The 14591-nt window shown below is 39.4% G+C and overlaps 1 non-coding gene across 1 annotated transcript; it reads left to right on the top strand.

The window, feature by feature from the left end:
- The first annotated feature begins 10257 nt into the window (after nucleotides 1-10257).
- On the top strand, nucleotides 10258-10329 carry TRNAD-GUC. Its single transcript has one exon. It is a non-coding gene; the product is annotated as a tRNA-Asp (tRNA).
- Nucleotides 10330-14591: the final 4262 nt, after the last annotated feature.

Here is a 14591-nt window from a genome sequence, read left to right as displayed (position 1 = left end):
GAGGAGGTCGACCGTGTGGGACCCTTGTTGGGCCGGCGGTGGGTATGGTGGTATATGTCCGACCAACCCAGGCTTGATCTAAGCCATCCAACTATGCCGGTGAAGTTGGATGGTCGTGATCGATTTAAGTCTCTAGTGGACTTTTCCTACGACCCTTGATTCTTCACGCTGACCCAACTTCGGACAAGCATACGTTGCAATGTGGCTAGGTCAGGGAAAAGTCGGCTATACAGGAGTGAAAGGGGCCCGCCGGTTTGTACCACGACAGATGTCCGACCGGCTTTGGAATAATTCTCGCTGTCCAACCGCGTCGGCGAAGGTGGACGGCCGTGACATGTTTAAGTCTTCCTTGGCCGGTTTTTGTCGCACGACTTATTTTTTAGCTACTCCACACCAGCTTGGTGATCCAACTCTGGGCTGGTGTTTGGTGGCTATCTGAAGGGCGTGATGTGCACCTGACCGGCCAGGGCATAAACGGGCCCGCTGGTGGTCATTGCGGTGGTAGCCTGCTCCTGCTGAGGATCGTCTAGGATGGTTAAATCATGAGGCCAACTTGCGTGGTCGTGATTGTTTCTGAGACTGATATGGACAGTCCAGATTCAAATATGCTCAATCGGGCTAGTATAACACACCGAGAGATGTATGCTCAATCGGGCTAGTATAACACACCGAGAGATGTATCCTGTACGGGTATTTCGTGCATGCCTCACTATCAACACTTGGAGTTCGTGTTACTTTGCTGAGAGAAACACTCAGTCGTCATGCCGCACTAATAATGAGAGTTCTGCGAGAACAACACATGAAATACAAGGATAGTCATGCATTAATTAATAATGCTATAAATTCACAGGGTATATGGGATTGTTGCCACATGCTCCAACCTGGATGAATTTTGTGTATTTAATTCACAGAATACTGGGATTGTTGCCACATGCTCCATTCTAGGTGAATTAGTAAAGTGAAGAAGTATTCATCACTTATCAGTGACTTTATCCTTTGCAGGATGTCAAAGCATGAGTTTGGTTTTACAATTTTAGACCTGAACTAAAATCCACCATGAACATTAAGTCCCCTGCCTAGCACATAATGGTTACACTATTGTGGGGTAGGCATTAGATGGTGACACATACAGATAAAACTTATGAGACAAAGTTAGATGTTACCAGGAGAGACGGGTCGTCCGGTCCTTGAAGCATGTCACGTTCAAGAGGCGTTCAAGCGAGCATTCTCATAGCATGATGTCGGTCTTGCCTGCTTCGATCGACCTTGCTATGCCTGCTTCGGTCGAGAGCCTGCTTCGTGATTGCACCGCTCGAACTTGGGGCTGTCGTGCCTGCTTCGCTCGATCGTGGGGCTGTGCCTAATCAACGGACTGCTGCGCCTGCTTCGGTTAAACGTGGGTCCACTGCGTGCCTGCTTCGGTCGAACGTGGGACCCGATGTAAGCATGCTCGCTCCGAACATGGGTAGATGTCCATGCTTCGATCAAACACGGGTCTAGCGTGTACATGTTTCAAACGTCGGCCATGTCCCGTGCCTGCTTTGCCCGTACAGTTGATGTGCTTGCTCGAGTGTCTTCCTTGCAACTTCGACCAAACACCGACCCAACTAGCTTGACCAAACACCGGCATTGCTGCCTGCTCGAACGTGGGACCCACCGCGTGTTTGCTTTGCTCAAAAATGAACTTTGTGTGCTCAAATGTGAATGTGGGTCCTGCAGAGAGCGTTGAAGCAGCTTCTGAAGCGAACATGGAGGCGGCTCCTGGAGAGAGCATTGAAGCAGGATTCTGAAGCGAACGTGGAGGCGGATCTTGAATAGACCATTGAAGCAGCTTCTGCTGGAGAGAGCGTTGAAGTGGCTTCCTCTTCAGTTAGATTTACCCTTGCGAATTCCATGCTTCTTGATTGATCATCTGATCGCTGTCGTATGCGTCAATAATAAATTACTTTCTCACTACTCAAAATATAAAATATAGCAAGGGCAAGGAAGGATCGTTCCCACAGAGAGGTCTTGGTTATCAATAAGTTTCGGTTTCCTATATAAAATAATGGGGGTTTTCTGATTTTTATATAAACTAAATAAAATAAAAGCAAAACAATGAAAAGTAAACACGCAAATCAAGGATGTGAAATATTGGGTAAAGGTTTCATCTTCAATTGTAAACAAGTATTTAATGTATGATTAGAATTCGTATTTAATCTCGTTATCATCAAAAGCCTTAGAATACCTTATTGCAAGAATACTCCGTCAATTTCCTAAATTCATCAACAAACACATTTGAGTTGCGAGTGTGAATTCCACCTTAAGAGTAACCTAACGCCTTGCGCTAATTAAGTTCAATTCCTAGGAGCATTAAGTTTAAGAAACAGGTTAATCAATGCAATTGTCATACATTGCGCCTAACAATTCGAACAAAGGTCAATTTCTACATATGACTACAAGGATGTATCACTACAAACCATAATCATATCATGCTACTCGTATTCAAGGTTATCGCTCGATGATGAACCCTAAATTAGCTATAGATATGGATGTAAGTTCAATCAATTCTAGACTTAACTAAACAAACATTCAATCATATTGCAATACATCAATCATGCAATTATTATACGCAGTAGAAATCAAACGATAATATTGAGAGAAAACTAATTCATAAAATCAGTAACTTGGTTGCAAAATCCAACTACATCTTTAACCAATAATAAAACTTAGTTACATGTGTTTTTGGAAATCATCATAGAAAGCAAAGAAGAACTATCATGTGAAACCCTAGAAAACAAGTAGAAGCCTCCCTAATGGAGATCTCTAGGTTTAGAGAAAGACTTTCTATTTATATGATTCTCCCATTCCAAAATGATACTCTTTTCAAAAGTAGGTCTTCTCAAAACCCATCTCCACGTGGTCCACCGAGCCCATGAGTTAAAACATCTCCTCTGGAAATTCTGGGTGCAAAACTGGGTCGTCGGATTGCTGATGTCATCGCCGATTTCCGGTCACCGTTGCCGGGATCCGGTCATCGGGAAATCATTCTAGCCACCTGAGATATCTGAAACTGTCACCAGGCAAATGTGTACTTCCAGCAACTCATCTCTCCTTCTTTATAGTTCATACATTCACAAAAACCATCTAACCCAACTTCTTATTTCTTGCGAAAACGTACTCAAAAGCGTGACTCCAAACTCATGTACACCGCGGCTTACTGTTTCATCCAACACGCTCTGCCTTTATGATTCATTGAAACTTTGCGATCCCCACTTTCAGTTCCAAAATCCGGCAACCGGAACTAGTACCACCAGCTCGCCATTCTCGCTGCGTTTCTGCACAGTTTCTGCAATTCTGGAATTTCCATGCACTTCAATCCTTCTTACCAGCTCACAACACCAGTAGTTACTCAGCTCTGCAACATTTAACACACAGCTTCATTCATCACTGCCTCAAACTCACTGCAGTACCAACAACAGTAGCCACTCAAGCTTCCACCATCTCAAATTTAGTTCAGTTCAGTTCCTGCAGCTCATTCTTCATTCTCAATCCACCAACATCACACATTTCCATCTCCTTCATTCTGTCACTGCAACTGCAATTCCTGTATCACAGCCAGCAAACCATACTGCCATGTTCCAAGTCCTTCAGTTCCAACAACTCAAACACACCCAATTTGCTCAATTCAACAAACCTATTTCAGTTCAATTTTGATCCACCTTGCTGAACCTACAAACTTCAGATCTTCTTAACCCATTTAATCTTCTCTCTTTTCTCCATCCAGAAGCAGCTTCATAATCTCCTCCCTCGAACTATTCACTACATTATGTCTCAAGGCCAACTGCTGCCATTCCAGCTAGCTTACTGCATCTCTCCAGGCCAACCAACACTATCCCCTTGCTGCCAAACTCAAATCCCTGCATCTCCTCTTCATTGCAGCATAACCTGCAATCTTCTCCTCGAGCCATTCTCCACATCTTCACAGTTTCAAACCAAAACACCACTGCATCACTGACAACAGCTTCAGTCCTTAACACCAACAGCTTCTTGCTTGCAGTCCCATTCTTTCACAACATCAGCAAGCAATCTCGAGCAGACATTGAACCCATGACCAGCAGCAGCAAAACTTCTGTCTCTCTCAATCACACAAGCACCAACATCACCAGCTTGCACATGGTACCAGTTCTTTCTCCCTTTGCTATCTGCATCTCAATTTCAGTTCTATTCACTCCCTCTAACTCATATCAGCTCAACAAACCCATAATAACACTCAGATTCAGGAACCCTTCAAGCACCATCTCAATCTCAGATTCGGCAATTTAACAGCATCAGATCTTCTCAATTCATCCCAGATTCGAACCCAACATCACTTGAGCTTAACCAATTCTTCATTCATCTGATTTCCTGGATTTCAATCTCAAGATTTCACATCTCAAACCCTAACTTCAATTTCTTCACTGCCAACCAGTTGACCTAAATCCATGGAAACAAACTCCATTCCTTCCAATTCTTCAGTGATTCGAATCTAGAATAAACCCATCTCTCCAATTCCTTGCTCCATTTCTTCGAAATCAACAGTATTGAATCTGACTTCAACCCAACCACAGACTCCATTTCTCTTCCAAAGCAACGACAACCCCTTTTCATGCTCTGAATAATCATCTTCATCAAACCCTTGTTGTTCTCAGACTTAACCCTGTAATACCCCCATCTCAATTCTCAACCACTTAATGGCGCAGCCATTTTTCACTTTCCTTTTCTCTGAAACTCAGGTGTCTGGTAATGAGGGGAGAAATTCTCGATTTAGATTTTAGTTATGTACTGAAACTGGGACGGCTATAGACAGCCCAATGGCTGGATAAGGGGCCACCTGAACATTCTGATTTCATCTGTCAGTTTTGGAAGATCGACAGCCTAATCCTCTGCTCAACTCATCTGTCAGTATTTTGGGAACCTGATAAAACTTCGGTCCACGGCCAATGCCTGGTGTCAACGGGTCCGGGTCCTCCCGGGTATCACTAGACCCGGACCCTACTTATAAAGATCGGATCCGGGTCCTAACGGTTTCGGGTCCGGTTCCTACACTTGTGGATCCAGAACCGGACCCGTTTAAATATCCGAGTACCCGCCGGTCCCGGATACCCATTGGGTCTTAAGAAAATTATGAAAAAAAACCTCAAAAATTTAATATTTGTCTCTTTTTGGCTTGGATTTAAATAACTTTTATAAAATTTATTATTATTTCTTATTAATGTACTAAATAAAGATTAAATGTAAGAGAAAAATTTAAAACGAGTAAAATATCAAAGCTAAAACTAGCAAAAACATGAATAAAAGTATGAATAAACGGGTACCCGATACCCGCGGGTACCCAACGGATATTACCCGTTTGGACCCGTTTAGATTCGGGTCCAATCGGGTAATTACCCGTTGGGTCCTAAGTTGCTAATGGCTCCAACTTTAGGACCCGGAACCGGATCCAAGTCTACCGGATCCGGTTCCGGGTAATGCGTACCCATTGACAGCCCTACCTCCAAGTCTATTTCTCCTCTTTTTCGTCAATATGACTCCAAAACACCTATAAACTCAAAAACAAACATAAGATACACAATCATAAAGAAAATAGCAAAGAAAGCATAAATATTAGATATAAAGTTAGGTGTTTTAGACACCTATCAAATTCCCCCACACTTAAGCCCCATTTGGGATTGCTTTTTTCAACCAAAAGCACTTTGTAACAAACTTGAAACAAACTTTTACCAAAAATTGTGTTTGGTAAATTTTTTTCAAAGTGCTTTTGGAGAGAAGCACTTTCATTTTAGGACTGCTTTTAAAAGCTACTCAGCACTAGCTTTTAAAAGCTGGAAAAGCAGAAGCTGTGGACCCACATAATTCAATTTAATTGATTCTCTATTTTAACCTTGTTAATTTATTATAAAGACAAGTTTTACCCCCAAATATTGTACTTTCAACATTATATTTCTAAATTTTATTTTATTTCACCTTTCTTTTCATTTTTTTGTTTAATATAATAAATACAATAATAATTAAAAATTATTATTTGAAATAATAAAAAATTTAATAAATATTAAAATAATGATATTTTCTAACCAAACCATAATCAACATTTTTTATTAAAAAAATAAAATAAAATAAATATTACTTATATTTTATTAAATATGTTAAAATTAGAAATATAATTTACTATAATAAAATTGTATTTAAAACTAGTTTTTGAAATATGTATATTTTCGTCATTAACTACATCACCAACACTTTTAAATACCAGTTTACCAAACAGAATTTACAGTTTGTTAATTGCACCGTGCTTTTTAAATTATAGTTTACCAAACGTCATGCCGATTTATTTCCACAGCACAGTACAACAACGCACAGCACAACAGAAAAGCGCTTTTCTGTAATTCACAGCAATACCAAACTAGCCTTTAGACTTTGCAAGTCCTCGAGCAAATCAAACAAAACAATTTTAAATCATATATACAACTCCGTCTCGTCGAGGATACAGTTACTCTTAGCATGAATAACAGGCCTTTAAACCTCTAGGTGTCCCTAGTGGACGAGTTTTAGTCTCGTGAAGGTTTACAAGAGGTATACCTACAAAACCTATATTTCTAAAATCCAGCTACCTGTGAAAATTTAAGAATGACACTAAATATTTTTATTAATTGGCATACTATCAATGATTACAAGAGGAAGTACCCATTTTCAAATCCAATTCATAAATTAGTGGTATAGCTTCATTCGGAAATTTGAACGCAACCACAATACTCGGAATCTAATCAACCACAATCACATGAAAAGATTAAGAAGATGGATATAGAAAGTAGATGGTGGCGGACTGTTGACTAAGGTGAACGGTGTTTCCCATATCTGTCTGAAGGTCACTACCAAAACAAACCTAAAAATCCTATTCGATTGAGCTACTGGGCTGAATACTAATATCAACACGACTGGCATATACAAGGGAACCAACGGTCAACAAACTTAATTCTAGATCAATTCACTGACATATACAAGGGAACCAGTGATCGATTTTATTCAACGCAATAATATTTTTTTCTTTTTCTTTTCTTTTTTTTTCAAATCGACAACATGATTGGATATTTTGGATCCAAGCGCATGATTCTTGTAAGCAGATTACATGGTAATTCCCATGGATTCTGCATTCCACGCTTGTTTAGGCGACGAAGACAGGGAGAACACACACATATTGCTATCCAAGTGTCAATTTTTTTTAATGTACACCGTTTTGTCAAATTGGTCTGGTCTCTTCTTTTTTTTTGTAGTAACTCAATCACTATATTTCATCCTAGCAGTGATAACAATTCGATGCTGGTGCCCCACCAAATCACTTAGAGAAACAATAAATAAATATGGAAAAATAAAAATAGAACGTGATATGGTGACGACTCCGAGATATGGTGACAACTAACATGTTATTTATTTTTATATTTTGTTTATTTTTATAAGAATAGACTCTACTAATGGGTTCCTCAACTCGTACAACCACGATGTTTCCATTAGTGTAAGACACAAGTCTCTAGACTTAGGAGTTTATCATCTTTTTTTTTTTTTCAAAAACACAAGGGAAAACTAACAAGGCTAAAAACTCTATATGAGAACACTCCCCCACACTTAAACTTTACATTGTCCTCAATGTAAAATTTAGTCAATCAAAGTAAAGTTCAAGATGGGAAATTCATAACATGATATATATACAGAATAAGAAAATAAAATGCATAATAAAAACTCATACTCCAACTCATAGTTATTTCTGAACAATAGAGGATAAACACTAAACAAGCTATTTAGTTGGCATCTAATCCCAACTCAGCCAATATATATACCTCATCATCAAGAATTTTTTTTCCATCTACTTAGAAAGGCTAGTGTTTATTCTAAATTGTTCAAAAATCTCTAAAAGTTGGAGTTTTGATATGCAAATATCCAAAATAAGAAAATAAAGATAAAAGACTTGAGAAATAAAAAGATAGAGACAGATACACAAAACCAGTGGGTTGCCTCCTATTTAGCGCTTGGTTTAAAGTCGTCAGCCCGACTTGCAAGTTGAATTCCCCATACACCAATAATAGAACGTGATATGGTGACGACTCCGAGATATGGTGACAACTAACATGTTATTTATTTTTATATTTTGTTTATTTTTATAAGAATAGACTCTACTAATGGGTTTCTCAACTCTTACAACCACAATGTTTCCATTAGTGTAAGACACAAGTCTCTAGACTTAGGAGTTTATCATCTTTTTTTTTTTCAAAAACACAAGGGAAAACTAACAAGGCTAAAAACTCTATATGAGAACACTCCCCCACACTTAAACTTTACATTGTCCTCAATGTAAAATTTAGTCAATCAAAGTAAAGTTCAAGATGGGAAATTCATAACATGATATATATACAGAATAAGAAAATAAAATGCATAATAAAAACTCATACTCCAACTCATAGTTATTTCTGAACAATAGAGGATAAACACTAAACAAGCTATTTAGTTGGCATCTAATCCCAACTCAGCCAATATATATACCTCATCACCAAGAATTTTTTTTCCATCTACTTAGAAAGGCTAGTGTTTATTCTAAATTGGTCAAAAATCTCTAAAAGTTGGAGTTTTGATATGCAAATATCCAAAATAAGAAAATAAAGATAAAAGACTTGAGAAATAAAAAGATAGAGACAGATACACAAAACCAGTAGGTTGCCTCCTATTTAGCGCTTGGTTTAAAGTCGTCAGCCCGACTTGCAAGTTGAATTCCCCATACACCAATAATCTGAAAAGTTGGGGATCCACCCATAGAACCTATTTTGCAAATAATAACTTCACACAAACATTAGTGCAATAAAGCAAAAGTGAAGCTATTTCCCAATAGAAGTTTCCCCCACACTTATTCTTGTCCACACTTGGAAGTGTATAAAGAACATAAAAATCAGGAACTTCTATGGTTTCTTCTTTGCAAACCTGCATAGTTTGAGAATCAAGCATCTCTAATGGAGGATATCGAGAAATAAAGTCATTTAACAATACTCTCGAAGAACATACATTCAAACCAATAAGAGGTAAAGGAGAAGAAACAATATGCAAAGGGTTAGAAAAACCTTGCACAATCTCTTGTATCACGGAATCCTCTTCATCCTTGAAAAACTCAAGTGAATTACTCACCTCTTGTATATCATGGTCCTCTATCAAACCTTCCAACCATTCTTCGTCCGTTTCTGCCTTAACCAAAATCTCGACATCAACAGCATCAATACAATCATTTGCAAGCTCAATTGGGTCTTCCACAATATCGGTCATATCGGTTTCATTCTCAACACACTCCTCTTTGTTGCAAGGTACATACTCCACTGCGGATTCAAGTCTCACCATAAGGAATTTTTTTAGAATACTCATTGCATCATCCTCAAGATCTATCTTTTAATAGGTTCTTGATCGTTAATAAGATCAATGCTCGAGTAAGCTACACTAGTGTCATCATATTCCTTTTCATCTTCACCTTGATTGCAAAAAGACTCCATTGTACACTCCTCGAGGATGTCACCATAAATGGGTTCAAATGATGTGTTTTCGTAGTCATCGTCACTATCATAGTTAACATAAGATTGACTACCACTTTCCAAAGATTGGTCTTTCGCATAATTTTGCATGTCCTCTTTGTATTCTTCAATGCCTTGTCTTAAATTGGAAACACCTTTTGAAGTTCTTGGAGTGATCCATCCAAATTTTGAAAATAGTGTTCCATTTGTTGGTAAAGCTCATTCGACAAGGAAAAAGTAGAATCACTTACCTCAGTATTGCTAGGCCAATTATCTTCCCTTTGAATGGGTGAATGATCATAACTACGATCAGAAATTGGGCCAAACATACTATTAGCATATTCGATCGATGAAACTGGTTCCATGCTTGGTTGTCTACAAACTGACTCCAGGCTAACCATAAATTGTTGCATTTCATCTACCAAACTCGAAGAAATATGAATAGGAGTACAACTAATCTCCCCTACTTGTGGATGCTCACTTACATACCTACCATAAGAAGATTGATATGTATGAGAATAACTCAAAGGGTACATAGAATATTGACCATAACCAAAGGATTGGTTTTGATTATATTCCCCGCAAGGGTGATAGTTCTCCTAATGTTGTTGATGTTGAAAACCGTACCCATTGTTCCAATATGCTCCGTCCATAGAAAATATGTACCTGAAAATAGGTACCCATTGTTCCAATATGCTCCGTCGTTGTAGTATAGTGGTAAGCATTCCCGCCTGTCACGCGGGTGACCCGGGTTCGATCCCCGGCAACGGTGCCAAAATTTGATCGTTGTCGTATGCGTCAAAAATAAATTACTTTCTCACTACTCAAAATATAAAATATAGCAAGGGCAAGAAAGGATCGTTCCCACAGAGAGGTCTTGGTTGTCAATAAGTTTCGGTTTCCTATATAAAACAATAGGGGTTTTCTGATTTTTATATAAACTAAATAAAATAAAAGCAAAACAATGAAAAGTAAACACGCAAATCAAGGATGTGAAATATTGGGTAAAGGTTTCATCTTCAATTGTAAACAAGTATTTAATGTATGATTAGAATTCGTATTTAATCTCGTTATCATCAAAAGCCCGGGAATACCTTATTGCAAGAATACTCCGTCAATTTCCTAAATTCATCAACAAACACATTAGAGCTGCGAGTGTGAATTCTACCTTAAGAGTAACCTAACGCCTTGCGCTAATTAAGTTCAATTCCTAGGAGCATTAAGTTTAAGAAACAGGCTAATCAATGCAATTGTCATACATTGCGCATAACAATTCGAACAAAGGTCAATTTCTACATATGACTACAAGGATGTATCACTACAAACCATAATCATATCATGCTACTCGTATTCAAGGTTATCGCTCGATGATGAACCCTAAGTTAGCTATAGATATGGATGTAAGTTCAATCAATTCTAGACTTAACTAAACAAACATTCAATCATATTGCAATACATCAATCATGCAATTATTATACGCAGTAGAAATCAAACGATAATATTGAGAGAAAACTAATTCATAAAATCAATAACTTGGTTGCAAAATCCAACTACATCTTTAACCAATAATAAAACTTAGTTACTTGTGTTTTTGGAAATCATCATAGAAAGCAAAGAAGACCTATCATGTGAAACCCTAGAAAACAAGTAGAAGCCTCCCTAATGGAGATCTCTAGGTTTAGAGAAAGACTTTCTATTTATATGCTTCTCCCATTCCAAAAGGATACTCTTTTCAAAAGTAGGTCTTCTCAAAACCCATCTCCACGTGGTCCACCGAGCCCATGAGTTAAAACATCTCCTCTGGAAATTCTGCCATTCTCCACATCTTCACAGTTTCAAACCAAAACACCACTGCATCACTGACAACAGCTTCAGTCCTTAACACCAACAGCTTCTTGCTTGCAGTCCCATTCTTTCACAACATCAGCAAGCAATCTCGAGCAGACATTGAACCCATGACCAGCAGCAGCAAAACTTCTGTCCCTCTCAATCACACAAGCACCAACATCACCAGCTTGCACATGGTACCAGTTCTTTCTCCCTTTGCTCTCTGCATCTCAATTTCAGTTCTATTCACTCCCTGTAACTCATATCAGCTCAACAAACCCATAATAACACTCAGATTCAGGAACCCTTCAAGCACCATCTCAATCTCAGATTCGGCAATTTAACAACATCGGGTCTTCTCAATTCATCCCAGACTCGAACCCAACATCACTTGAGCTTAACCAATTCTTCATTCATCTGATTTCCTGGATTTCAATCTCAAGATTTCACATCTCAAACCCTAACTTCAATTTCTTCACTGCCAACCAGTTTACCTAAATCCATGGAAACAAACTCCATTCCTTCCAATTCTTCAGTAATTCGAATCTAGAATAAACCCATCTCTCCAATTCCTTGCTCCATTTCTTCGAAATCAACAGTATTGAATCTGACTTCAACCCAACCACAGACTCCATTTCTCTTCCAAAGCAACGACAACAACCCCTTTTCATGCTCTGAATAATCATCTTCATCAAACCCTTGTTGTTCTCAGACTTAACCCTGTAATACCCCCATCTCAATTCTCAACCACTTAATGGCGCAACCATTTTTCACTTTCCTTTTCTCTGAAACTCAGGTGTCTGGTAATGAGGGGAGAAATTCTCGATTTAGATTTTAGTTATGTACTGAAACTGGGACGGCTATAGACAGCCCAATGGCTGGATAAGGGGCCACCTGAACATTCTGATTTCATCTGTCAGTTTTGGAAGACCGACAGCCTAATCCTCTGCTCAACTCATCTGTCAGTATTTTGGGAACCTGATAAAACTTCGGTCCACAGCCAATGCCTGGTGTCAACGGGTTCGGGTCCTCCCGGGTATCACTAGACCCGGACTCTACTTATAAAGGTCGGATCCGGATCCTAACGGTTTCGGGTCCGGTTCCTACACTTGTGGACCCAGAACCGGACCCGTTTAAATGCCCGGGTACCCGCCGGTCCCGGGTACCCATTGGGTCTTAAAAAAACTATTAAAAAAAGCTTAAAAACTTAATATTTGTCTCTTTTTGGCTTGGATTTAAATAACTTTTATAAAATTTATTATTATTTCTTATTAATGTACTAAATAAAGATTAAATGTAAGAGAAAAATTTAAAACGAGTAAAATATCAAAGCTAAAACTAGCAAAAACATGAATAAACGTGTACCCAACGGGTATTACCCGTTTGGACCCGTTTAGATTCGGGTCCAATCGGGTAATTACCCGTCGGGTCCTAAGTTGCTAATGGGTCCAACTTTAGGACCCGGAACCGGACCCAAGTCTACCGGATCCGGGTAATGGGTACCCATTGACAGCCCTACGTCCAAGTATAGCCTCCAAGTTTGTTTCTCCTCTTTTTCGTCAATATGACTCCAAAACACCTATAAACTCAAAAACAAACATAAGATACACAATTCATAAAGAAACCGAGAGATACACAATTCATAAAGAAACCGGTTGTGACCTTCCTCCGCCATCATGTCGTCCTCTGTGAATGTAACATTATTCACAGATGTTCCTGATGCGTTCGAGACTTCTGGGCGTGAAGGAGCCAGGTGCACTTCCAGGGCTATCTGGTTAATTGCCGCTAACGTCTCCGCCCGCTGATTCTTCGAGAGGTGTAAAAGTTTGCATAAACTTTCCACTAGAGAATCCGATCCATCGGCCTCTGGTTCATAGTGAAACTATTGACTTGAGGAGGATCGCTGCAAGGATCAGTCCCCAGTGTAGAAATCTCTGTGACAGGAGAACTGCTGGTATCTGATGTCATCTCGATAAGGAGATCGAGTATGTCGTTTATCGCTTCTTTGATCAGGTCCACATTTCTTGCCAGGACTTCTTGCCTCCATGCTAGCTCAGCTAGAGTTGGGATTTCTCCATCGGTTGAAGCGACAAAGATAATGGGGGTATTGAAATATGAAAATTCGTTATAAACAGAATTGTTCAAAGGAGGGTGAGAGACATTACCATTTGAAGGATTCTGGCTGAGATCCGTCGCGGTAGAATCATCCCTGAGGCCAACCATCTTTTGAAAATCTTGAGATCGCAACCGAGAGATTAATCTCCCACTATGGTCGCCAATTGTTTATGGGTGAAAAATATTTCTGTTGGTTTTGGTAATTTGGGGTGTGTGGATGAGAAATGAATCTAAATCCTAAACAAATGCACTGCACGGGAGTGCTTTTGATTCGAGAAATCAATCTGTACAATTATGGCCTAAACCAAGAAATGGCCGTTACAGACTTGCTTCGGTCACAAAGTGAAGGAGATGGGGTTGATCTTAGGGAGGGAAGCAAAGAAGGTGTTGAGATTGTGAAGGTGTTGGTTGTGTATGACTTGTATCAGAAAGCTGAACTCGCTTGCAGAATGTAAGCTATCAGTTCTGGTGTTGGAATACGTTGTATCAACACTTGATTTCTGTCTTGTCCCTTTTTGGAAATAGGGAGGAGAACCTATTTATACAAGTCATTGAGCCTAACCCACGTCTCTCATGGGAAGTGGAGGAAGTGGAGTGATGGAGTAATGGAGTTGTGTGTTAGTGTCACACGACCAGTCTTGCCCACTTCTCCCATCATCACTAACTGTCCATGTCTTCCTGACACGTTCTTGTGATGGCGTGTTGCACGCTGCACGCTGTAAGCCGCCAGACCAATACCCCAGTATGTATCCCCCAGTTTGTGACATGCTTGATGTCTCGATTGTGTGGATCGTGGGACCCACATAAGGTAGCATACGGTGCTAAGTTAAATAACTAAGTTATTTGGGAAATCGATATTTATGAAATATAGTGTGTATTCTATGCATGTATGAAGCATCGCTATTTTAAGGCTTAACAGAGTAAGTCATGAATTAAGCGTCTTAAAATAGCATCACGTCCATCCATTTTCGAGTGATCGTTTGGAGGCTATAAGGCAAGCCCTGCTTTGGTCGATCAACCCACGTGGAAGAGTGGCGGACGGTGATCATGGTGATGCTTCATTCGCCATTTAACTCCTGACCAGGGCTGCCC

This window comes from Papaver somniferum, chromosome 9 (assembly GCF_003573695.1).
Source record: "Papaver somniferum cultivar HN1 chromosome 9, ASM357369v1, whole genome shotgun sequence".
Taxonomy (NCBI): domain Eukaryota; kingdom Viridiplantae; phylum Streptophyta; class Magnoliopsida; order Ranunculales; family Papaveraceae; genus Papaver; species Papaver somniferum.
The sequence above is the reverse complement of the archived record's forward strand: the minus strand, read 5'-3'. Positions and strand labels throughout refer to the sequence as shown.